Source organism: Bubalus bubalis, chromosome 18, assembly GCF_019923935.1.
Source record: "Bubalus bubalis isolate 160015118507 breed Murrah chromosome 18, NDDB_SH_1, whole genome shotgun sequence".
Taxonomy (NCBI): domain Eukaryota; kingdom Metazoa; phylum Chordata; class Mammalia; order Artiodactyla; family Bovidae; genus Bubalus; species Bubalus bubalis.
In genome coordinates this window covers 54,854,903-54,880,831 of record NC_059174.1, presented here as the reverse complement: position 1 = coordinate 54,880,831, position 25,929 = coordinate 54,854,903, and the positions used below count along the sequence as shown (strand labels likewise).

Genomic DNA, 25,929 nt, shown 5'->3' with positions numbered 1-25,929 from the left:
CATTAAGTTTCATCTTCAATGAAGCAATTCAGCGGTTCTAGCGTCTTAACCAGGAACCCACATGTTCAACCCATTTCATTTTCAAGGGCCCAGCAATCCAAACCCTCAGAGTCCTGATGGTTTCTCAGATGGGGAGATTTTTCCACTTGTCACAAATTGAGCTTAACATCGTCCCTCCCTAAGAAGGGACCCGCATCCCCATCTTGCAGGACAGCCCCACTGTACACTCCAGTCACTCTGCCAGACCCTTCTGCACTGTACTTCTACCCCCAAAAGCCTCTGAGTCCCCAGCCCTGTCCTCTTTCCCCAGACTCTGTCTTCTTGGCTTCAGCTCAGATCTTTCTCCTGCCTAGACCCTTGTCCTGGCTTCCAGTTTGACCTGGAAAGGGTCTTCCTACACTCAGAGCTGCCCCTGCAGGGCCAGGCATAACTGGCTACAGATCTGGATTCTGGATTATAACTTTCTTCTGTTATCTGATCAGTGTGTAACCTGGGGTATGCCTGAGCTCTGATCCTGGGGGAGACCCTGTGGGACTAGTGGGTAGACTCCGTTTGTGGCCTGTCCAGCAGCCATCAGCTTTGGTACCAGGATTCTGATCTGTTGAGACAGCAGGCAACCATTGCCACACCCCCCTCATTCTCTTTTTCAATGGTTGTTCAAGGGAAGGCCATGGGCCAAGGGGATACAAGTGGATATTTGCCTGGAGGCCTCTGGGAAAGCTGTCCTTCCTAAATTAAACATTCCAGAAGGGCTACGTCTGCTTTTCTTTCCTCTGTTTTGGCTTAGTTACAAGTGTGATGCTTGGAGCTGCTGCAGCCATTTCATGGCCAAGAGTGCCAGGCCTACTCTGAATATAACAGAGCACAAAGAAAGATCCTGGCTCCTCCAAATGGGAAGCCTCTGATTTCTGGATTGTTTTGTTTAAAAAAAAAAAAAAAAAGAACAACAAGCCATTTAAGTCACTTTTTTTCAGATGGTTTATCTTTCGTTATTTGCAATTGTATTATGTGTGTGTGTGTGTGTGAGAGAGAGAGAGAGACTTACAGTCAAAAACTTCTTTGCTTTCCTGGATTTTCTGTTGGCCAGAGCTGATCACATCAGGAAGAATTCCTGATTCTAGTAGCCAGGTCCCAAATGAAGACCTAGGCCAGATTTTTATCTTAGATTTGAATCCTGAGGGAATGATCAGGAAAGGGTAAGTAGCTATCGCTTAAAAAAAAAAAAACCCAAAAAACTCAGAATTATGCTTTATTTGGTGGACAAAACTGAGGACTTAAGCCAAAGACATGGCATCTCATATAGTGAGAGATGTTTCAAAGAAGCAAAGAGTGGGGGAGCCAGGATATATAGGAGTTTTTGCAATGAAGACTAGGTAGTCAAAACATCAAGAGGTTACTGTGAAATATGGTGGTCCAGTGGCTAAGACTCTGTGCTCTCAGTGCGGGGGCCCCGGGTTCCATCCCTGATCAGGGAACTAGATCCTGCATGCCACAATGAAGATTGAAAATCCTGTGTGCCACAACTAAGACCCAGCACAGTCAAATAAATAGATAAAAATAAAATTTAAAAAACAGATTGTGTGTGTGCTCAGTTATGTCCAACTCTTTGTGACCCCATAGACTGTAGCCCGCCAGGCTCCTCCATCCATGGGCTTTCCCAGGCAAGAATACCAGAGTGGGTTGCCACTTTCTTCTCCAGGGGATCTTCCTGACCCAGGGATCGAACCCAAGTCTCCTGCCTCTCCTGCATTGGCAGGCAGATTCTTTCCTACTGAGCCGACCCACCTGGGAAGCCAAAAACAGAGATGACTGTCAATTAAAGAAAACCAAATACCTCAAGTTAAGGAATTTAGCCCTTTTCTGTGTATGGTAAGATGCAAGAGTCTGCTCCCTGAAATCATTCCTTTGCTATGCTCCTTAGCTGTCCAGGGTCAGTGTCTTATTCTTGTCCATCTTTGGTCTCTGAGTGCACCGCTGGGGAAAAGGGCGGCTGTAGCAGCTGACCGTTTGATGGCAGGCATTCTGTTTCTACCCTGAGTTCCCTCAGGGCTCACTGTCAGGGGGACTGTGATGTGCTGACTTGGTGGCTGCCACATCCTTTGTTTATGAGGTGGCAGGCAACATTTACCCAGCTTCCCAGCTGGCGCTGGTGGCAAAGAACCCACATGCCAATGCAGGAGACATAAGAGACCTGGGTTCAATCCCTGGGTCAGGAAGATCCCCTAGAGGAGGGCATGGCCACTCCAGTGTTCTTGCCTGGAGAATTCCATGGACAGAGGAGCCTGGCAGGATACAGTCCATGGGGTCGCAGTGAGTCGGACACGACTGAGTGACAGCAGGCACGCATGTTTTGTTATCTTCTTTAGCCATTATTAGGAGATAAGGCAGAAGCCCGCTCAATATTTTTTCCTTATTTCTCTGACCAGGGAACAAACCTGTGCGCCTTGGAGTGGAAGGGCAGAGTCTTAACCTCTGGACCACAGCTGTGTGTGTGTGTGTGCACACGTGTGTGTCTGACTGATTGCCATTTCCTTCTCCAGGGGATCTTCCCAATCAGGGATCAAACCTGTGTCTCTTGCGTCTCCTGCATTGGCAGGAGGGTCGTTTACCACTGATACCTATGCTTCCCTGATAGCTCAGTTGGTAAAGAATCTTTCTGCAATACAGGAGACCCTGGTTTGATACCTGGGTCGGGAAGATCCCCTGGAGAAGGGATAGGCTACCCACTCCAGTATTCTGGCCTACAGAGTCCATGGGGTTGCAAAGAGTCGGACACGACTGAGCGACTCCGTTTTCACTTTCCTTTACCACCAGTGCCACCTGGGAAGTTCCTCAACTCACTTTTTGAAAGTCACTTGAAGCTGTAGCATCTGAGAATAAACAGCGATATGTTTGACATGCCATAGGCTAAGGATTGTTATCTTTAAATGAATATTTAAAGATATTATAAATCTTTAATATTTATAATTAAATATTAAAGATTTTAATATTTAAAAATATTAAAATATATGAATATTTTGTTCACCTGTCATAATGTCTAATTCTATAAATATTAATAGATGTAACCCATATGAACTAAAACTCTTAACGGTTCTCAGTGATTTTTAAAAGTGCAAAGTGGCCTCAGGTCCAAAAAGTTTGAGAAATGCTGTCCACGGACAATGCCTGACTCTCAGCAAGCTGATGTGACCATTGGTTAAATAACAACATAAACAACAAATCTGATCCAGTTGCAGTTTATCACAGAAAAGAACTTTGTTTCTTGTTTTGCATTCGTAGACGTTTTCAGAGCCTTTTCTGTCTGAGACAGACAGACATTCTGTAGGAAGATTCCAGTAGGCTTACTTGGCATTATTGCTTCATTTGATCACTTTTCACAGTGAGTAAGACACTCAGGTTGCAAATGAGAATTATTAGAGCACATACATTCACGTTTCAGATACCCTTCATGCTTTGCCTAATTAAAAATCAACTTAAAAAAAAATTCTCTAATAGCTGTGTGATGGGCTTCCCGGGTGGCTCAGTGGTAAAGAATCTGGCTGCCAAACATGAGACTTGGGTTTGATTTCTGCGTCAGGAAGATCCCCTGGAGTAGGAAATGGCAACCAAACTCCAATATTCTTGCCTGGAGACTTCCACAGACAGAAGAGCCTGGTGGGCTACAGTCCATGCGGTCCCCAAAAAAGTCGTCAGATATGACTTAAGGACTAAATAGTTACAACAACAAAGCTGCGTGATGTTGGGGAAGTGAGTGCACCTCTCTGAGCCTCAGTTTTCTCGTTTCAAAAATGCAGATCGTAGTACCTACTTACTAAGGCCATGTAGTTGCTGTTGTTCAGTCACTAAGTCGTGTCTGGCTCTTTTGAGATCCAAGAGACTGTAGCCCGCCAGGCTCCTCCTCTTTGGAAAAGACCCCGATGCTGGGAAAGATTGAGGGCAGAAGGAGAAGAGTGTCACAGAGGATAAGATGGTTGGATGACATCACTGATGCGAAGGACAAGAACTTGGGCAAATCCTGGGAGATGGTAAGGGTCAGGGAAACCTGGCCGCCACAGTCCTGGGGTCACAGAATCGACACGACTTGGTGACTGACCGACAACAAAAACAATGTTTAGGGGACTGTAGATCTTAATGGCTTAAAAAAATATGTGTGTGTGTGTGTTCAAAATATTATGTCATCTTCATGCTTAAGGATGTTCTTATACACTAAGTGGAAAGAGCGAAATGGGAATTTTCATTTAGTTTATTCAGAATTCTGAAAAGTTCACCAAAACTCCTTGGATTAATATCTAATAAAGCCATTTTGAACTTCCCTGGTGGTCCAGTGGTTAAGGGTCCATGCTTCCACTGCAGCGGGTGCAGCTTCCATCCTGGTTGGGGAGATAAGATCCTACATGCTGCGTGGTGTGGCCAAAAAGAAAAAAGAAAACATTTTGTAAGTTAGCCTGTCTGCAGCTATAAATCATGATCAGTTTCACTAATCATGTTCAACAATCATACTTTTGTATACAAATATTTTCATTGGCTTCTAAAAAACAATAAGTGCAAAAAATCAGATTTAGTCTAACTGTGAATGCTAAACTCTAGTTCTAAGTGATGAAAAGATCAGAGAAATTTATAAACATCACTTATGTTCTATGTAGGAATATCCAGTAATATATAAAAATCGTGATATAAATAAATAAACAAGACAAAATAATGAAGAATAAGATTAAACTGAGGAAAAGAAAAACTGTATTGAAAGTAAATGTCAGTTAACCATCATTGAGCGATCCGGCCTCAGGCGCCGCAGGAGGTGCCTCTGGCGCCATCTGGCGGCCAATTGTGGGATAAAGTCTCAAAGGCGGAAGGAAGAGCAGAGAGAGTCCAAACAAAATTTCCGCCGTTTCCAATGTGATTGGTTAAAAACAATTTTATTGCATTATAAAAATTTACAAACATCTGGAGGGACACTGTTTGAGAAGGCTCCTTTTCGGAGATGTATAGGAAACAGTGGTTTGGGATGGGAAGGGAAGGATTGAGAGTTTATACATTACACATATGATGATTAGACAACAAGGCCTTATTGTATAGCACAGGGAACTAAACTCACGATCCTGTAATAAACCATAATGCAAAAGAACATGAAAAGCATGTATATATGTGTGTAACCAAATCACTGTTCTGTACAGCAGAAATTCACACAACACTGTAAATCAACTCTAATAAAATTAACAGCAACAACAAAAAAGAAACACTGGCTTGGGTATTTAAGAAGAACTGTCAGCAAACATCTTACTAAATGGTGAAAGACTGAACGTCTTTCTTCTAAGATCAGGACAAGAAATGATGCTGCCTTTGCATCTTTCACTCAAAAATGTAGCTGAAGTTCTATTCAGAGCAGTTAAGCTAGAAAAAAATGAAAGGCAGTTAAGTTTGAAAGTTGTAAGGTTATCTTTATTTGCAGATAACATGATCTTATACATAGAAAATGCTAAAGGGGACGCCCCTGGTGAGTCTCTGGTTAAGATTGCCCCAACAACAACAGCTAAAGAATCCACACTAAAAACCTATTATGAGTGTACTATAGCCTGCCAGACTCCTCTGTCAATGGAATTTTCCAAGCAAGAATACTGGAGTGTGTTGTTATTTCCTACTCCAGGGTATCTTCCCAACCCAGGGATCGAACCAGCATCTCTTGCATCTGCTGCATTGGCAGGCAGTTTCTTTACCTTTGCACCACATAATGGGAAGATGTCCTGAATTCATGGATTGGAAGGCAGTATTATTAAGATGGCAATACCGAGCCTTCCCTGGTAGCCCAGTGATCAAGGCTCCTTGCTTCAAATGCAGGGATGAAGGTTCCATCCCTGGTCAAGGAATTAACATCCCACCTGCTGCATGGCATGAGACAAAAAAAAAAAAAGTCCCCAAAGCAATAACGCAATCTAGGGACCCAATATAATCTCTATCAAAATACCAAAATAAGATGAAACAAAAGCCCAGTCCTTATTTGCAGAATGGAAGAGGTGACTCTAAACTTCATAGGGAATCACAAGGGACCCCACATACCAAAACAATCTTGGAAATAAACACGGTTAGAGGATTCACACATCTCGATCTCAAAGCTGACTACAAAGCCACAGTAATCAGAACAATATGGTGCTGCCATAAAGACATAGAAATCAAGGGAGTAGATGCAGAGTCCAGAAATAAACCTATCCATCAATGGCCAGTTGATTTTTGATAAGGGAGCCAAGTCCATTCAATGGCAGAAAGAGTTGTCTCTTCAACAAACAGTGCTGGGACAGCCAGATACCCCCTTGAAAAAGTCTGAAGTTGTACCCTTACATCATAGCATATACAATCTTTAAATCATCAAAATCCTAAATGTAAGAACTAAAACTAGAAAACTCTTAGAAGAAAATACTGGGCTAAATCGTCATGACTTGATTGGCGATGAGTTCTTAGGACACCAAAAGCACAGGCAACAGAAGAAGAAAATAGGAAAACTGGACTTCATCAAAATGAAAGATTTTGTGCATCATCACGCTATCAAGAGAATGAAAAAACCCACAGAATGGGAAAAGTATTTGCAAATCATAAAAGTGGTAAGGTCTAGATTCAGACTCTACCAAAACTCCTACAAGCCCCCTGTCCCCAGCAGGGCTCCTACAACTTGACAGAAAGACAATCCAAAATAAAGATGGGCACACCTGGAGAAGGAAATGGCAATGCACTCCAGCATTCTTGCCCGGAGAATCCCCAAGGACAGAGGAGCCTGGCAGGCTGCAGTCCGTGGGGTCACAGAGTCAGACACAACTGAGCAGGCACGGGCGCATCATGTTACATAAAAATGGGGAAGTGTCGCTAGTTAGAGATGCTGGGATACAGGATGTACGGATTCCAGCAACTAGGATGCTGGCATACAGGTCCTCTGGTTCCTACACACAGCATTCTGTCCTGGACTGTTGTACTGAATGTGTTGTGTAATGATGAATCCTTAATTAGCAACAAGCAGTTCTTAAAAAAATTTTTTTAATTCATTTATTTATTTTGTCTGTGCTGAGTCTTTGTTGCTGCACGTGGGGTTTTCTCAAGTTGCAGCGAGCAGGGGCTACTCTCTAGTTTCCGTGCCCCAGCTTCTCATTGCTGTGGCTTCTCTTGTTTTGGAACACAAGTTCTAGGCCACACGGGCTTCAGTAGTTGCAGCTACTGGACTCTAGAGCACAGGCTCAATAGTTGTTCAGTTCAGTTCAGTTTAGTTCAGTCGCTCAGTCCTGTCCGACTCTTTGCAACCCCACAGACTGCACCACGCCAGGCCTCCCTGTCCATCACCAACTCCCGGAGTTTACTCAAACTCATGTCCATTGAGTCGGTGATGCCATCCAACCATCTCATCCTTTGTCGTCCCCTTCTCCTCCCGCCTTCAATCTTTCCCAGCATCGGTGTCTTTTCAAATGAGTCAGCTCTTTACATCAGGGGGCAAAGTATTGGAGTTTCAGCTTCAGCATCAGTCCTTCCAATAGTTGTTATATATGTTTATATATTAGTAAGCATTTTGGGGAGAAGGCAATGGCGACCCACTCCAGTACTCTTGCCTGGAAAATCCCACGGACGGAGGAGTCTGGTAGGCTGCTGTCCATGGGGTCGCTAAGAGTCGGATACTGAGCGTCTTCATTTTCACTTTTCACTTTCATGCATTGGAGAAGGAAATGACAACCCACTCCAGTGTTCTTGCCTGGAGAATCCCAGGGACGGGAGAGCCTCATGGGCTGCCGTCTATGGGGTAGCACAGAGTCGGACACGACTGAAGCGACTTAGCAGCAGCAGCAGCAAGCATTTTGGAGTAGGAAATGGCAACCCACTCCATTTCCCACTGGAGAATCCCATGGACAGAGAAGCCTGGTGTGCCGCAGTCTATGGGGTCGCAGAGTCAGACACGACTGAGCGACTGAACAACAGCGAGGTTGAGCCCAGAGCCAGGAGCGAGTTGGGAGCAGAAAATCTTGACCGTTAGTAAACGGGAACAGGCGCCCTCTGGCGGCCGCGTGGAGGAATCGACAGAGGGCGGTGAGGGCGGTAGCCGGAAGCGTCCCTTGAGAAAGACGGTGAAGAGTCCGGGGGACTGCGGAGACTGCAGGACCAGGGTGGTAACTGCGGGAGGGGCCAGAAGTGATCGGATCAGGGTGCCAGTCGAAGATCAGACCATCAGGATTTCCCAAAGTGTTGATTCACACCCCTACCGGCCACGTGTGGGTGGAGAAAGGGAAGTAAAATAGGACTTGCTCAGCTCAACATTGTTTTATGAAATTTTTTTTTTTCATGCTGTGTTGTTAGTTGGCTCATTGAAAACTTCAACTTGCTGCGTATTGGCAACTATTAACACAGTATTTACGTGATAATTATAACAGTTTACATTGCATTTACATTGTATTAGGTATTATAAGTAAGTAATCTCATAGCAAACACCCTCTTCCAACAACACAAGAGAAGACTCTACACATGGACATCACCAGATAGTCAACACCGAAATCAGATTGATTATGTTCTTTGCAGCCAAAGATGGAGAAGCTCTATACAGTCAACAAAAACAAGACCCAGAGCTGACTGTGGCTAAGATCATGAACTCCTTATTACCAAATTCAGACTTAAATTGAAGAAAGTAGGGAAAACCACTAGACCATTCAGGTATGACCTAAATCAAGTCCCTTATGATTATACAGTGGAAGTGAGAAATAGATTTAAGGGCCTAGATCTGATAGATAGAGTGCCTGATGAACTATGGAATGAGTTCCTGACATTGTACAGGAGACAGGGATCAAGACCATCCCCATGGAAAAGAAATGCAAAAAAGCAAAATGGCCGTCTGGGGAGGCCTTACAAGTGCTGTGAAAAGAAGAGAAGCGAAAAGCAAAGGAGAAAAGGAAAGATATAAGCATCTGAATGCAGAGTTCCAAAGAATAGCAAGAAGAGATAAGAAAGCCTTCCTCAGCGATCAATGCAAAGAAATAGAGGAAAACAACAGAATGGGAAAGACTAGCGATCTCTTCAAGAAAATTAGAGATACAAAGGGAACATTTCATGCAAAGATGGGGTCGATAAAGGACAGAAATGGTATGGACCTAACAGAAGCAGAAGATATTAAGAAGAGGTGGCAAGAATACACAGAAGAACTATACAAAACAGATCTTCATGACCCAGATAATCACGATGGTGTGATCACTGACCTAGAGCCAGACATCCTGGAATGTGAAGTCAAGTGGGCCTTAGAAAGCATCACTACGAACAAAGCTAGTGGAGGTGATGGAATTCCAGTTGAGCTATTTCAAATCCTGAAAGATGATGCTGTCAAAGTGCTGCACTCAATATGCCAGCAAATTTGGAAAACTCAGCAGTGGCCACAGGACTGGAAAAGGTCAGTTTTCATTCCAATCGCAAAGAAAGGCAATGCCGAAGAATGCTCAAACTACCGCACAATTGCAGTCATCTCACATGCTAGTAAAGTAATGCTCAAAATTCTCCAAGCCAGGCTTCAGCAATATGTGAACCGTGAACTTCCAGATGTTCAAGCTGGTTTTAGAAAAGGCAGAGGAACCAGAGACCAAATTGCCAACATCCACTGGATCAGGGAAAAAGCAAGAGAGTTCCAGAAAAACATCTGTTTCTGCTTTATTGACTATGCCAAAGCCTTTGACCTTGTGGATCACAATAAACTGTAGAAAATTCTGAAAGAGATGGGAATACCAGACCACCTGACCTGCCTCTTGAGAAACCTGTATGCAGGTCAGGAAGCAACAGTTAGAACTGGACATGGAACAACAGACTGGTTCCAAATAGGGAAAGGAGTACGTCAAGGCTGTATACTGTCACCCTGCTTATTTAACTTATATGCAGAGTACATCATGAGAAACACTGGGCTGGAAGAAGCACAAGCTGGAATCAAGATTACCGGGAGAAATATCAATAACCTCAGATATGCAGATGACACCACCCTTATGGCAGAAAGTGAAGAGGAACTAAAAAGCCTCTTGATGAAAGTGGAAGAGGAAAGTGAAAAAGTTGGCTTAAAGCTCAACATTCAGAAAACGAAGATCATGGCATCCGGTCCCATCACTTCATGGGAAATAGATGGGGAAACAGTGGAAACAGTGTCAGACTTTCTTTTTTTGGGCTCCAAAATCACTGCAGATGGTGACTGAAGCCATGAAATTAAAAGACACTTACTCCTTGGAAGGAAAGTCATGACCAACCTAGATAGCATATTCAAAAGCAGAGACATTACTTTGCCAACAAAGGTTCGTCTAGTCAAGGGTATGGTTTTTCCAGTGGTCATGTATGGATGTGAGAGTTGGACTGTGAAGAAGGCTGAGCGCTGAAGAATTGATGCTTTTGAACTGTGGTGTTGGAGAAGACTCTTGAGAGTCCCTTGGACTGCAAGGAGATCCAACCAGTCCATTCTGAAGGAGATCAGCCCTGGGATTTCTTTGGAAGGAATGATGCTAAAGCTGAAACTCCAATACTTTGGCCACCTCATGCGAAGAGTTGACTCATTGGAAAAGACCCTGATGCTGGGAGGGATTGGGGGCATGAGGAGAAGGGGACGACAGAGGATGAGATGGGTGGATGGCATCACTGACTCGATGGATGTGAGTCTGAGTGAACTCCGGGAGTTGGTGATGGACAGGGAGGCCTGGCGTGCTTCGATTAATAGAGTCGCAAAGAGTCGGACATGACTGAGCGACTGAACTGAATCTAGAGAGGATTTCAAGTAATATGGGAGGTTTCAGTCACTGTGGAAAACAGTATCGAGGTTTGTCAAAAATTACAAATAGAACTATCCAAGGTTCCACACCTGGGTATATCCCCCACCACCACACACACACACACACACAAAGCCCCACTAAGTGGAAAAGATGCATGCACCCTGATGTACATAGCAGCATTTTTTTTTTTTACAATAACCAAGATATGGAAGACAGAGGATGAGATGCTTGGAATGGCATCACCAACTCAAAAACCATGAATTTGAGCAAGCTCAGGGAGTTGGTGGTGGGCAATGAAGCCTGGCGTGCTGCAGTCCATAGATGTCGGGAGCCGGCATATTGCATATTGAGTGCATATTGCATATTGAGTGCAGCACTTTCCACAGCATCATCTTTCAGGATCTGGAATAGCTCAACTGGAATTCTATCACTGCCGGGAGCCAGCGTGAGGAACTCCGCCCATGACAAAGGTCATGAGGAAGGAGGCTCGGCATACGCAAAGGCGGGATCGAGCCTCAGGAGTCCCCCTGGAAATTCTCGAGCATCTACCCCCAAAACCAGAGTCTGCCTACTTTCTGCTTTGTGCTTTCACCTACACCTCTGACTTTACGGGGGGCTGTCCCCCACTACCTCTCTCTGAAAAAAGAGTTAGCTTACAGCTCCAGTTAATAATTCCTGGGTGTGACAGTGTTTAACCTACAAACTCCTTTGGAAATCCTCTAGCCTGCCTGAATAGGTTTTTCCAGCCACATGTGATTGTTCAGAGCCTCCCAACTGTGAGAGGCAGGAGATGTTCTAAACTGTCTAAACACAGATTCCTTTGAGTAGTTAAAAGATTGATTAGAAATTGTATTGGTGAAGGGTTTTTCACTTATTGAGCCAATGTTTGCTGCTAAGTCTCCATACTCCGTACCTACTGTGTCCTTGGCAGTGTATTGATTGATATAATGGGTGTATAGAAATGTAAGTAGTAGCCTCAATGTTTGTAACGTTGGACCCTTGAGTTAATTCTTTTCTTGATTGAGCCCACCTCACCTTTGCCCTATAGGAATGCAGCTTTGTCCAATGCTTTTTTGGAGGCTGGTGCCTGACTTTGGAATAATCACCTTTAGAGAAAGATAAGTTTCTTAATGTTAACAGGCCTCCTGGCCAGAAGATGATGTAATTCACCTGAACTTTTGCATATGATAAGTTTGAAAAGCCTGGCTTCGATTAGGACCAGGAACTGCTGTCCTTGCATGACTCCACCCCTTCCCCCATTATCCTCTATGCACAACTTTAGGTATAAAAACTACTTTGGAAAATAAAGTGCGGGCCTTGTTCACTGAAACTTGGTCTCCCCATGTCGCTCTCTCTTTCAAATTCTGGCTGAGTCTCCATCTGGAGCGCGGAACCCACCATGCTTGCTAATTATGCCTGGGCTTCTAAGATCCGACCGGGGAGGCCTCAGTGTCTCCTCTCCTTCGGGAGAACGGAAGGACGCCTGCGGCCTACGTAAGTGGTGCAAACTTCTTGTCTTGAAGTTTTATTGGTCTCCCGCGTAAACCAAGCTACTCAGCCTCTTTTCTCCACTGAATTTTCCTACTGAGCTATCCTCATTATATTACTCTTTATATCTTTGATGAATAAATAATTAAATAGGTCGCCGACGCCGTCCCCGCTTCGAATACCCTGGATCAGCCGGGGCTGGACCCCGGCACATAGGGTCGCAAAGAGTCAGACACAACTGAGCGACTGAACTGAACTAAAGATATGGAAACAATTCAAGTGTCCATCAACCAATGAACTTAGTGTTTTCAGCTTTTATTTTCAATTTGGTTTAGTTTAGGAGGTTTTTTTGGGAGGGTGTATTTTGTTTTTTCATTTTGTCTTTCTTTTCTGGGGTGCTGATTTTTTTTCTTTCTTTTTTTTTTTTTTTACAGGTCAACTTTTTGATTTGGAATAACCTCATATTTACAAAGACAATTTGCAAAGTTAGTACAGTGTTCCTATACCCTTCGCCCAGCTTCTCTTAATGTAAACATCTTAATAATTATGGTGTATTTGTCAAAACTAAGAAATCAACAGTACTATACTATTAACAAAATGCAGGCTTTATTTGAATGTCATCAATTTTCCCACAATTGTCCTTTTTCTGTTCTCAGATCCATCCAGAATGCCACATCGCATATAGTCATCCTATGTCCTTAGTTTTCTTCTATTTGTGAGTTTTCTGTTTTCTCTTGTCTTTCCATGACCTTGACAGTTTGGGAGGATATTGGTTGAGTATGTTGTGGAATGACCTTCAGCTTCAGTCTGTCTGATATTTTCTCATGAAGGCCCCACAACCAGAAATTGCGGGAGAAAATGTTCTATTGCTTAACCTGGGTGGTGGTGGCTAAAGAGTTTGTTTCATACTTATTTCTTAAATGGTACATGGTAGGCTGAAAAATGTCCTTCTAAGTGGGATTCAAGTCTAAGTCCTGGAACCAGCCAATGTACCTTATATAACAAGAACAAAAAAAAGATTATTGCAAATGTGATTAAATTAGGTCTTAAGATAGGTGATTATCTGGGAAAATTCTTTGTGTTTTTTAAAATGTATTTATTTTATATTTTGGCTGGGATGGATCTTCGTTGTTGCACGTAGCTTTCTCTAGTTGTGGCAAGCAGGTGTTGCAGAGCATAAACTCTCGGTGCAAGGGCTTCAGTAGTGGCAGTGCATAGGCTCAGTAGTTCCGGCTTGCAAGCTCTAAAAAGTGGGCTCCTTAGTTGTGGCACACGGGCTTAGCTGCTGCATGGCAGGTAGGATCTTCCCACACCAGGGATAGAACCAATGTTTGCATCGCGTTGCAAGGCGATTCTTAACCACTGAACCACCTGGGAAGCCCTGGGCAACAAGCAAGTCCTAAATGCAATCAGGTGTATCCTTATACAAGAGAAGCAGAGGAATATTTGACACACACAGAAGAGAATGTGATGTAAAGGTGGAGCGGAGAGAGATTTGCAGATGCTGGCCTCGAGCTTTGGGATCATGTGGCCACAAGCCAAGGATTGCTCGTAATTATCGAAAATTCGAGGAGATAAAGAAGAACAGATTCTCCCTTAAGAGCCTCTGGAGGGATCAAAGCCCTGCCCACATCTTGATTTCCCTTTTTTTTTCAGTTTTATTTACTTATTTATATTTGGCCACAGCATGTAGGCTTTTACTTCCCTGACCAGGGATCAAACCCATGCCCTCTGCAATGGAAACATGGAGTCTTAATTACTGGACAGCCAGGGAAGTCCCTACACCTTGATTTTGACCTGGTGACTCTCACGTTGGACCTCTGGCTTCCAGAATTGTGAGAGAATACTTTCTTTTCATTTTAAGGCACCCAACTAATAGTAATTTGGTCCAGCAACCAAACATTTCAGTTTTATTCATGTGTTATGTGTTTATGTTATATGTCTGCATAAAAGGCTTAAAAATTAACCTAACAGCTTTCCCTTTTCTTTCACTGACAAGAGTAATGTTGACAATTCTTTGGGGAGACCTTTCTCAATCCATTAGCCCATACCACCTCCATTTGATAAGGCAAATGGATTTTAACCCCAGTTGAACTTTCTCCTGCTGGATATTTCAAAATAATGATGCTCTAATTTACAGCTCTGTCTGGCATGTTTAAAGCAGCCACGAACTAGCATGGATACCTTATAAGAGCAAAATGAATTGAACAGAGTATCCAATATACCCTGCACCTCATTGGTCTAAGGGACATATTTTATTTTTATTGCATTTTATTGCACTGTGTGGCATGTGGAATGTTAGTGCCCCAACCAGGGATCAAGCCCTCACTCCCCTGCATTAGAAGTGCAGAGCCTTCCCCATGGGATCACGAGGGAAGTCCTAAGGGGCACGTTTTAACATCTCTGAAGTAGAGATGTATCTTATAACCCTTGGGATTGTATAAATTTTTATTGCCTGCATGTGTGTGGACATCAAAGTTACAGACCTCACAGTACTGAGTAGAGAGCAGCAGCCTGGAAAAAAAAAAATCCCAGAAGTGATACTGAAATTCACTTTAGGAAGCAGGGTTGTGGGGAAGATGAAGATAGCTGGTGAATCAGACGTGTTTAGTGGCAAACCCAACCCTAGTCCCAATTTTACACATTTCAGTGAGAATCTAGTAGAGTGAGAGCTGTTACTGAGAGGTGGTATGGGCGAATGGACTGAGAAAGGTCTCCCCAGAGGGGTGACATTTGAACCAGATCATGATGGAGATGAATCCTCTATGCAGAGGAACACTGGTGGCTGAGAAGGGCAGCTGACTACCAAGCATGTATGTTCCCCTCGCGTAATGCCCACGGAGGGACTACATTTCCCAGCCTTCCTTGCAAGAAGGTTCAGTCATGTGACTAGTTTCTGACCAATGGAATGGAAGCAAGAGCGCTCTGCTCCACTTCCAGGTCTGCTTCATAAAAATCTCTCAATATGTCCATCTCTCTTCTCCACCTGCTGTTTGGATGTGGGTGGTAGTGTATTAGTTACACTGTGTAACAAATTACCCCCACCCCAATTCCTCTTAAAATTGGAACTTTATCTTTAAAATGTCAAATAACAAACATTTACTACCTCATGTGGTATCTGAGGGTCAGGAATTCAGAACAGTTTCAGCTGGGTGGTTCTGACTCAGGCTTTCTTATGAGGTTTCGGTCAAACCGCAGTCATCTGAAGGCTCAGTGGGGCTGGAGGAGTCAGTTCCAGGCTCACTCATGGGACTGTTGGCTAGAGGCCTCACTTCTCTGTCTGATGGAGTCTCTATAGGCTACTGGGTGTCCTTGGAACCTAGTATAAGAGGGAAGAACAAATCTGACTCCATATTGGACTTGTTTCTTTTACTTTAACCTTTGTATTTTTTGCTTTTACTACGAGCTAATCACTAAAGGGATGTTTCCTGTAAGGATAAATTATACATCTCGGGGAACACTTCCTCCCAGGTAATGAGGGTTAAGCTAATATATCTGTAGTTATTTAAAAAATATCTCATTGTGGTCTATGTTTTTGTTTTACTTATTTATTCAGTAGTTGTGGCACGCAGTCTCTAGAGCACTGGCTTAGTACCTGTGGTGTGCAGGCTTAGTTGCTCCATAGCATGTGGAATCTTCCCAGACCAGGGATCCAACGTGTCAACTGCAAATTGGCTATTCCCAAGGGAATTTGTTGTTTTTTTTTTTTTTTTTTTTCCACCTGCTGGCCAGTGCTCTTGGCAAGTGCCAATTTGTCACTGACACATATTAAGACAATAGAACTGGGCTTCCTTGGTTGCTCGGTGGTAAAGAATCTACCTGCCAATGCAAGAGACGTGGGTTCGATCCCTGATCTGGGAAGAACCCACATGCCTCGGAGCAACCTGGTCTGTTGTTCAGTCGCTCAGTTGTGTCTGACTCTTTGCAACCCCATGGACTGCGGCACACCAGGCTTCCATGCCCTTTACTATCTCCTGGAGTTTGCTCAAACTCATGGCCATTGAGTTGATGATGCCATCCAACCATCTCATCCTCTGTCGCCCCCTTCTCCTCCTGCCTTCAGTCTTTCCCCGCATCAGGGTCTTTTCCAATGAGTCGGCTTTTCGCATCAGGTGACCAAAGTATTGGAGCTTCAGCTTCAGCATCAGTCCTTCCAATGAATATTCAGGGTTGATTTCGTTTAGGATGGACTGGTTGGATCTCCTTGCTGTCCAACTAAATCTGTGCACCGCAAGTGTTGAACATGTGCTGTAGAGCCTGGGAGCCGAAACTACTGAAGTCTGCGTCCCCTAGAGGCTGTGCTCCACAACAACAGAAGGCGTGGCAATGAGAAGCCTAGCGCTGCAACTAGAGAGTGGCCCCCGATCGCCCAAGGTAGAGAAAAGTCCGAGCAGCAACGAGGACCTAGCACAGCCAAAATTAAATAAATGAAATCATGTATAAAAAAAAGACAGCACAGCTGCCGTGAGCCTGCGTTCCTGCCCCGCTTTCTCTCTGATGACTGGACTTTATATGAAAGGAAAATGAAAATCAGTTGTGTAAACCATTGACATTTCAGAGCTTATCAGCTTCGGTGGTTAATACTGCTTTCACTAACTACAGGAATCAGTTGCCAAAGGAACAAGGTGTGGAAGTTTAAAGAGAACACAGCACTCTGTGACTTTACCTTGTGCATGTATAACTTTGATTAAAAAATAAACATGCAGTTACACGCTAATAAAAAATAAGTATGAAAAAAGGAGAATAAAGACAACCCCACAGGGACTTCCCTGGCAGTCCAGTGGTTCAGGGGAGTGGGTTTGATCTTTGATCAAGCAACTAAGATCCCACATGCCTCTCAGCATAGCCAAAAAGAAAGAAAGAAAGAAACCCCACAAACCCAATAGAAGGCAGGAAAAGAAAAAATAATATTCTGGATAAACTCCAAATGGATCTAAGGTATCAATGTAACATATGAAAGCATCAAAGCCTTTATCAGCTGAATATGGAGACAACCTTTGAACTATGACTCAAAATCCAGAAGCCATGAAAGAAAGCACTGATACATTTCAATGCATGAAACAGGATCCAATGTTCCTCCTCTTCTCTCTCCTTTTCTTCCTGAACAATACAGCCCTAAGGCCGTTATATGAGGCAGGCAAGGTGGGGTTGGGGACAATGGCCCAGCCTAGGGGCCTTGGTGGAGTAAGCAGTGTATCTGTGAGCAACTCAGCCCAGTGGGAGGATCCAAGTGGAGATGTGCTAGAAGAGGGAGCCCTCTGGCTTGGAGAGTAAAAACCCCAGCTGGGTGAAAAGGGTAGGGGTGGAAGGGTGAGGGAAGGGACGGGTAAAGTACAGGGGAGTTGATGAAAGAAATAAATTAAGGGGATTTCCCTGGTGTCCAGTGGTTAGGACTCCACGCTGTCCCTGCTGAGGGGCCAGGGGTTCAGTCCCTGGTAGGGGAACTAAATCCCACGAGCCATGAGGCATGGCAAAAAAAAAAAAAGTTAAAAACTTGAAAGTCAGATGAGGAGTAGGGTATGTGAATGGCTTCAAAGTGTCTCTCTACAGAGTTCTCATTAGTCACAAAGGCAGAAAGAGGAGTAACTTTGCAATGTGTAAGACTGTCAGATGCCACCTTCAAGTGAAGGAAATATCAGGTCTACGCAGAGAAGGAGAAATCGGGAGCCCCTGATATGCAATGAGAACAGACCACATCAGCAGTTTTGCTGCTGAGGAATTTGATTCGGAGGAAACATCAGACAAACTCCCATTAAGGGAGATTACACGAGATAACTGGCTTCTAGTCTTCAAAAATGTCAAGGTCAGGAGACACCGAAGAGTTGTTCTTTGCTGGGAGAGCTGACACCAGAAGCAATGCAGGGTTCTGAACTTCCCTCTCCTGCCATAAAGGGTATTATTGGAGCAATTGCATCCCAGCTGGCTCAGTGATTAAGAATCTACCTGCAAGGCAGGAGACAAGGGTTCAATCCCTTGTTGGGAAAAATTCCCTGCAGGAGGGCATGGCAACCCACTCCAGTATCCTTGCCTGGAGAATCCCATGGACAGAGGAGCCTGGTGGGCTGCAGTCCATGGGGTTGCAAAAGACTCAGACACGACTTAGCGACTAAACAACAACATCACTGGGGTGATTGGCGAGACTTGAATGAGGTCTGAAGACTCCAGGATAGTAAGCTGTTATTCTAAGGTTGTGCTATGGTTCTTAGGAGAATGACTCTGTAAGAAATACAAGTTCCGGCATGTTGTTAGCGTGATGATGAGACCTCAAGTGACTGAATTACGTGCAAATGGTTCTGGAAAATAAGAGCTGCTTGTACTGTACTTCCAACATTTGGTGTAAATTTGTGATTGTGTCAAAGTTGAGAAAAATATTGTTTTCTTTTTTCTAAAGAACAAACCTTGTGTGGCAAATGAAAACACCTTCAGCGAAACTCAAAAGGTCAATAACAAATGGGGAGATATATTTACAACTCGTATTGATTTCTAATATACAAAGAACTATGGAAATCATTTCTGCTAAGACTCCATGCTCCCAATGTAGGGGACACTGTTTGATCCCTGGTCAGGGGACTAGATCCCATTTACTGCAACTAAGAGTTCGCATGCCACAACTAAAGATCTTGCTTGCTACAATAATACCCAGTGCAGCCAAATTAAAAAAAAAATCATTATGAGAAAGACCAACAACCCATTACAAATACAGGCAAAAGATAAATACACAAAGTTCCCTGAAAAGGAAATTAAAATGGCTTGTAAATCTATGCAAGGATGCTTGACCTCATTGACAAAAAGAGAAATGCAAACAACTAAATACCATTTCTGTGCTTCAGATGGTCAAAAATCCTAAAGTCTGATAACACACTTTATGGGGGAAAAGAAATGCATGGATTATGGGTAAGTATACAAACTCATGCTACTTGTATAGACGGTAACTTGGCAACATCTGTAATACTACAATGGCACCCCACTCCAGTGCTCTTGCCTGGAGAATCCCATGGACGGAGGAGCCTGGTGGGCTTCAGTCCATGGGGTCGCTAGGAGTCAGACACGACTCAGCAACTTCACTTTCACTTTCCATTATCATGCATTGGAGAAGGCAATGGCAACCCACTCCAGTGTTCTTGCCTGGAGAATCCCAGGGATGGGGGAGCCTGGTGGGCTGCCGTCTATGGGGTCACACAGAGTCGGACATGACTGAAGCAACTTAGCAGCAGCAGCAGCAGTAATACTACAACTGGATTTATCCTTTGGTTTAGTCATCCTGTTTTGTAGGATTTAGCTCACAAGTTGGCTGTATGTATATATATGTGTGTGTGTGTGTGTGTATGTTTTATATAGATATAGATATATATCAAATGAAGTTTTTACAAGGCTGTAAATGGGTGCATTCTTTGATATGGCAGGTGATTAGAAACAGCTCAAATATCCATCAAAAGGAAGCAGATTTATGGTACATGTAAGCAATGTAATTATATGTGGCTATATAAAAGATGAAACGCTCTCTAGGTATCCATACAGAAACAGTTCCAACATATAGTGATAGATGAAAAAAAAAATCAGGGGCCAAAAAGCGTTCTTAGTATTTGGGGTGTTTTATGAGAAAAAGGGACTTCCCAGGTGGCGCTAGTGGTAAAGAATCTGCTTGCCAATGCAGGAAATGTAAGAGACAAGGGTTCGAACCCTGGGTCAGGAAGATCCCCTGGAGAAGGGAATGGCAACCCACTCCAGTATTCCGGCCTGGAGAATCCCATGGACAGAGGAGCCTGGTGGGCCACAGTCCATGAGATCACAAAGAGCTGGACTAAATCACCACGGGAGCTCTAGTCCACATCCTGACATGTTCAAAAACACTGATTCTTGACATTACATTGTTCAGCTGGGCATGAAAATTAAGGATGACATTTTATTTACTTGTGGTCATGACCAGCATTGTTCCACTTTATCTTGAAATAATGCTTGCTGTGTAAAAGTCTGAGGCCATGCTTCTTGTAGTTTCTCCTGGTAAATTACATTTAGTAGTTCTTTTTTTTTTTTTTTTCAGTTTGACTGCCTCGGCTCTGTCTCAGCACATAGAGGTTGTGTCACGTGGGACCTTTACGTTGAGGTGCCCGGACTCTCTTGTGGCTTCAGTACTTTTAGCACTTGGGCTTAGTTGCATGTGAGATCTTAGTCCCCCCACCAGGGATTGAACCTACATTGCCTGCTTTGAAAGGTAGACTCTTTATCACTAAGCCACCTGGGAAGCCCGCTGCAAGTCCTATTTTGTTCTTTCCCAAACCTGCCTGATCTTTTAATAATGCCGTGACTTTCCTCATTTCTGATCCTTTTTTTTTTTAAGTCTTTAAACATTTGAACATATTCATTTTGCAGTTGTTAATATTGTCCATCTTAAGCTTTCTAAGAAAGATAAGCTGTGACTTCAACATTAACCAAAAGCTTTCAATCAAACTGAAACCCTGGACCAGGATTCTTGGTCTGCTGAGGAAAACAGAAGCCTCTCCAGGTATTTAAAATACAGGGAATTTATTAAGGGGAATTGGCTATACACACACTAAGAGGCTGGAAGAACCAGACATGATCCCTGAGGTAATAGGGGCAATAGTGACCAGAAGTAGCTCAGATTTCTGGGGCTGTGGGTTCCCCGGTGGCTCAGATGGTAAAGAATCTGCAATGCGGGAGCCCCGGGTTCTGTCCCTGAGTAGGGAAGATCCCCTGGAGGAGGAAATGGCTACCCACTCCAGTATTCTTGCTGGAGAAATCCATGGACAGAGGAGCCTGGCGGGCTACAGTCCATGGGGTCGCAAAGAGTCAGACAGGACTGAGGGACCTACGTCAACACATCTGGGGCTGTAGGAGCTCAGAGGATAGGTAGAACTGTCTACCTATACAGGGTAGAACTAAACCTCTGGGCAGGGGGCTCCAGGCAGCTGGTGCTCTGGCCCATGGATGATAATACGTCTGTCCAAAGAAACTGAAAATCTCCGTGCAGCCAGCTGTGGATAGACGTGCCGGGAGTAACCGGTAGCATGAGGGCTTGTTGCCTGTGGCTGCTGGTGAGACGCAGACTGGAGCTCGGGGCAGGTGAAAGGAAGTTCCTTAGCCTGTCCTCCTGCCTCCTGCTCTCCTGCCAGGTCCTTCCTGCCACTCTGGTCAGTTGTCTGAAGTGATCACAGAATAAGAAGGTGAGATTCACGCTGCAGAGACCATGGTACAGCCTCCCCAGAACAAAGGGAGGGAAAAGTCTCACCCTTGCGTGCAAAACAAAGAGGAAATATTCCACACATTTAATGGGGTAGGCTCCAGAACAAACAGCCGCTAAATAATCTTGGGTATTAAACCAACAACGACTCTTAGGACACGTAGTTCAGGCTGTTCTACAAGGCGGTGACACTCTGAACAAACAGTGGTGAGAAGTAAATCAGGATCACCCAAGTCAATTTCCTAACTCTGGCGGTCATGTGGTCACAACAAAGTCTAATTGTCCTGGAACTCAGGCTTGGTGTGAGTCAATTTTGGAAGAGACCCCAGGCCTGAATCTTCAGCCATCAAAACTGTTAACTCAGGTGGTAGACAAGCAAAGCTTAACTTTCTGGTAGGTAAGAAATATCACAGGTAAGTATCAAGACTGTGGAATTAGGGCTTCCCTGGTGGTCCAGTGGTTGAGAATCCGCCTGCCAATGCCGGGGACGTGGGTTTGATCCCTGTTGAGCAGCAGATCTCACATGCTCTGGGCAACTAAGCTCCAATAGCCCGAGGCTACTGAGCCTGTGCTCTGCAACACAGAAGGCCCGAGGGCCTCTGGGAAGACCCTGCTGCTGCTAAGTCGCTTCAGTCCTGTCCGACTCTGTGCGACCCCAGAGACGGAAGCCCACCAGGCTCCCCCGTCCCTGAGATTCTCCAGGCAAGAACACTGGAGTGGGTTGCCATTTCCTTCTCCAATGAATGAAAGTGAAAAGTGAAAAGTGAAAGGGAAGTCGCTCAGTCGTGTCCGACTCTTAGCAACCCCATGGACTACAGCCTACCAGGCCCCTCCATCCATGGGATTTTCCAGGCAAGAGTACTGGAGTGGGGTGCCATTGCCTTCTCTGAGAAGACCCAATAGAGCCCAAATAAATAAAATAAATTTTAAAAGGTTGTTGACTCAAAATCTTAGATCAAAATTGAAGCACCGAAGAACCACAGGTATATCCATAATATAAATATGACATAAAAAATATTTGCAACCAGTTTTTAAAAATCAATTTATTTTTGGTTGCTTTGGGTCTCCATTTCTGAGTGCACGCTTTGTCTAGTTGCGACCATTGGGGACTCCTCTCTAGTTGTGGTGCTGGGGCTCCTCATTGCAGTGGCTTCTCTTGTTGCGAAGCATGGGCTGTAGAGAGCAGGCTCAGTGGTTGTGATCCGTGGGCTTAGTTGGCTTCTGAGATCTTCCTGGACCAGGGATCGAAGTTGAGTCCCCTGTATTGGCAGGCAGATTCTTAACCACTGAACCACCAGGGAAGTTCTGCAACCAGTTTAATGTAAGCAAACTGATGAATGTGATCATCACTGTTCTATTTGTGGGTCTTAAAGGTCTGTCTAGTCAAGGCTATGGTTTTTCCAGTGGTCATGTATGGATGTGAGAGTTGGACTGTGAAGAAAGCTGAGCGCCAAAGAATTGATGCTTTTGAACTGTGATGTTGGAGAAGACTCTTGAGAGTCCCTTGGACTGCAAGGAGATCCAAACAGTCCATCCTAAAGGAGATCAGTCCTGGGTGTTCATTGGGAGGACTAATGCTGAAGCTGAAACTCCAGTACTTTGGCCACCTCATGTGAAGAGTTGACTCATTGGAAAAGACCCTGAAGCTGGGAGGGATTGGGGGCAGGAGGAGAAGGGGACGGAAGAGGATGAGATGGGTGGATGGCATCACTGACTCGATGGACATGAGTTTGGGTAAACTCCGGGAGTTGGTGATGGACAGGGAGGCCTGGCATGCTGTGATTCATGGGGTCGCAAAGAGTTGGACAGGACTGAGCGACTGAACTGAACTGAAGGTATTCACAGTGTTTATGAGAATCCACTATATTAGACTTGTGAAATATATCCTCCAGATGATATTATTCTGGGCTGGTCTTGCCTTCTGAGAGGGACTGCATTCTGCCTAGGGAATGTTTCTCTCTTTCAATAAACCTGCTTTCACTTGGAAAAATAAAAAGATTGTATGAGTCTTATGCTTCTCTTCAAAGTTCTAGGTTTATTTAAGGGACTCTGAGGTCCCAGATTTGTAAAGTTTGTTTATTAAATTTGCAATCCTTGTTCAAATGTTTTGGGAAGTCTGAAATTGTGAAACTGGCGGCTTGCTATTTTTAGGCTTCAGAGTAGTCAGTGAATATTTAGAGGAAGGTTGATGGTTTGAAAATTAATTAATCATTACCCCCAGACCAAATAGTTGTGAATATTTGTGCCCGTATACAAAAGTTCTTCTGGCATTAAAAGATATCATCACAATCGTTTCAGCAAACGGTGCTGGGAAAACTGGATGTCCACGTGCAAAAGAATGAAGTTGGACCCTAACCACTGACAAGCATACAGTTCAGCGGTTGTCAGTGCATTCACACTGTTATGCAACCATCCCCATCAGCCATCTTCAGAACCTGATCTCATGACTGTAACTCTGAGCCCATGAAACAAATCCCCACCCCCACTGCCCCTGGCTGCCACCATTCTACATCCTGTCTCTATGAATTTGGCTATTCCAAGTACCTCTTTATCGGTGGAATCATGCAGTACCTATCCTCGTGTGGCTTTTTTCACTTAGTAAAATGTTTTCAAGATCCAGCCGTGTTTGGCATGCTTCAGAATTCCCTTCCTTTTCAAGGCTGAATAATATTCCATTGTATGTGGGTTGGTGGGGTTTTAAACTTTCAGTCATGTTGCATGCCTTTGAGCCTCACCTCGCAAACATGTCCTGTCACAGAATCAGAGATGCCAGGGGCCCGCGTGGGGTTCACACTTTCCACTTGGCGTGTCACACCTTTCTTATGTGTTCTTTTCCCCCTCCCGTCTCTCTTCCTCTTCTTTCACCTCTGCTTTTGCCTCTTTTTCTTTCTTTCTCTCTTTATCTTTCTTTCTTTCTTCTCTCTTCCTTTCTCTCTCCCTCTCCCTCCATCCTTCCCTTCTTTCCTTCCTTCCAATCCTTTCTTTCACAGGTGGGATGGGGAGTGGACCTGAACATTTCTCTTCTTCTTAGAAGCGGCATGAAAGGATGTTTGGAAAGAGGCCAGATAGCAGTGGAGGCTGTAAATAGCATGGATTTGTTTTGGGGGGCGCTGGGAGTAACTTTTACCTGATAGAGTCTTGAACCTATAGAAAGTTTCAAGTTGCAGATAAAGAGCAACATAGGAGCAGGGGATTAAGGGGCACATACTACTATGAATAAAACAAATCATCTACCAGAAAATACTGTATAATATGGAGAACACAGCCAATATTTTATAATAGGAAATGAAATCTATCCTTTAAAAATTGTGAATCACTATCTTGCACACTTGAAACTTATATTGTACATCAACTATATCTCAACTGAAAAAAAGACTTGTACAAAGAACTCATATAATCTTAACTAGGCTTCCCATATTATCGCTATTCCTGTTCCTTTTTGCTTTTGAAAAAGCAGGCATCACTCTCTATGTCCATATATTATTGTGTGTTTACCTTTCCAGAAATATTTGAGAAAGCACTGGAGATACCATGCCCTTTGTCCTGAAGTACTTTAGTGTGTATTTGCTAAGAACAAAGACATCCTGTTTAATAACCACTGTACAAAAATCAAAACCAGAAAATATTAACAAGGATAAATGACTACTTTCTAAAGGACAGAACTCATTCAAGTGTCATCAAGAGTCTTGTTAACATTCAGGACAACACCTGACTTGCTCAGCCAACTGCATTTCCTTGTGCTGACTCTGATCTCTGTTCATTTACACAGTTCTCCCACCTTCTTCTTGACCTTGACATTTTCCCAGAGTCAAGGCCAGTTGTTATAGCGAAGGTCGCCGATTGGAGTTTGTTTGCTGTTTCCCCGTGATTCGACTCGGGTTAGAGTTTCTTAATCTTCCCAAATTCCACCCCTCCTCCCAGAAAAAACAAACCATGGGAGAGCTAGTAGGAGAACAGAAGCTCACAAGCAACACTTTTCACAAAACCAGCAGACAGTGGAGCCCCAGGAACCCCGAAATATGAGGGGGCGGTGGAGCCAAACCAGTGCCAGTACAGGAAGAAAAGCAAAAGTGCTCTGAACTTCCTGGGACTCCCTGGTGGTTCAGTGGTTAAGAATCCACATTCCAGGACCTCCCTGAGGGTTCAGGGGTTATGAATCTGCCTGCCCAGTGCAGAGGACACGGGTTCCATCCCTGGTTCAGGAAGATTCCACCTGCTGCGGGGCAACTGAGCTCACGCGCCATAGAACCCGTGCTGCACAACGAGAGAAGTCACCAGAATGAGAAGCCCGGGCACCCCAATGATGAATAGCTCCTGCTTGCTGCAACTAGAGAAAGCTTGCACACAGCAACGAAGACCCAACGCAACCAAAACTATAAATAAACACAAATTTAAAAAAAAAAGAATCCACATTATTCCAATGCAGGGGATGTGGGTTCAGTTCCCGGTTGGGGAACAAAGACCCTATATGCCGTGGGGCAGTTAAGCCCCCGGGCT

The 25,929-nt window shown here is 44.2% G+C and overlaps 1 long non-coding RNA gene across 1 annotated transcript; it reads left to right on the top strand.

Moving 5' to 3' along the window:
- Window positions 1-12,211: 12,211 nt before the first annotated feature.
- LOC123330158 lies at window positions 12,212-24,047 on the top strand. Its single transcript, XR_006545863.2, has 3 exons — window positions 12,212-12,239; window positions 12,668-12,718; window positions 23,731-24,047. It is a non-coding gene; the product is annotated as an uncharacterized LOC123330158 (long non-coding RNA).
- The last annotated feature ends 1,882 nt before the right edge of the window (window positions 24,048-25,929 follow it).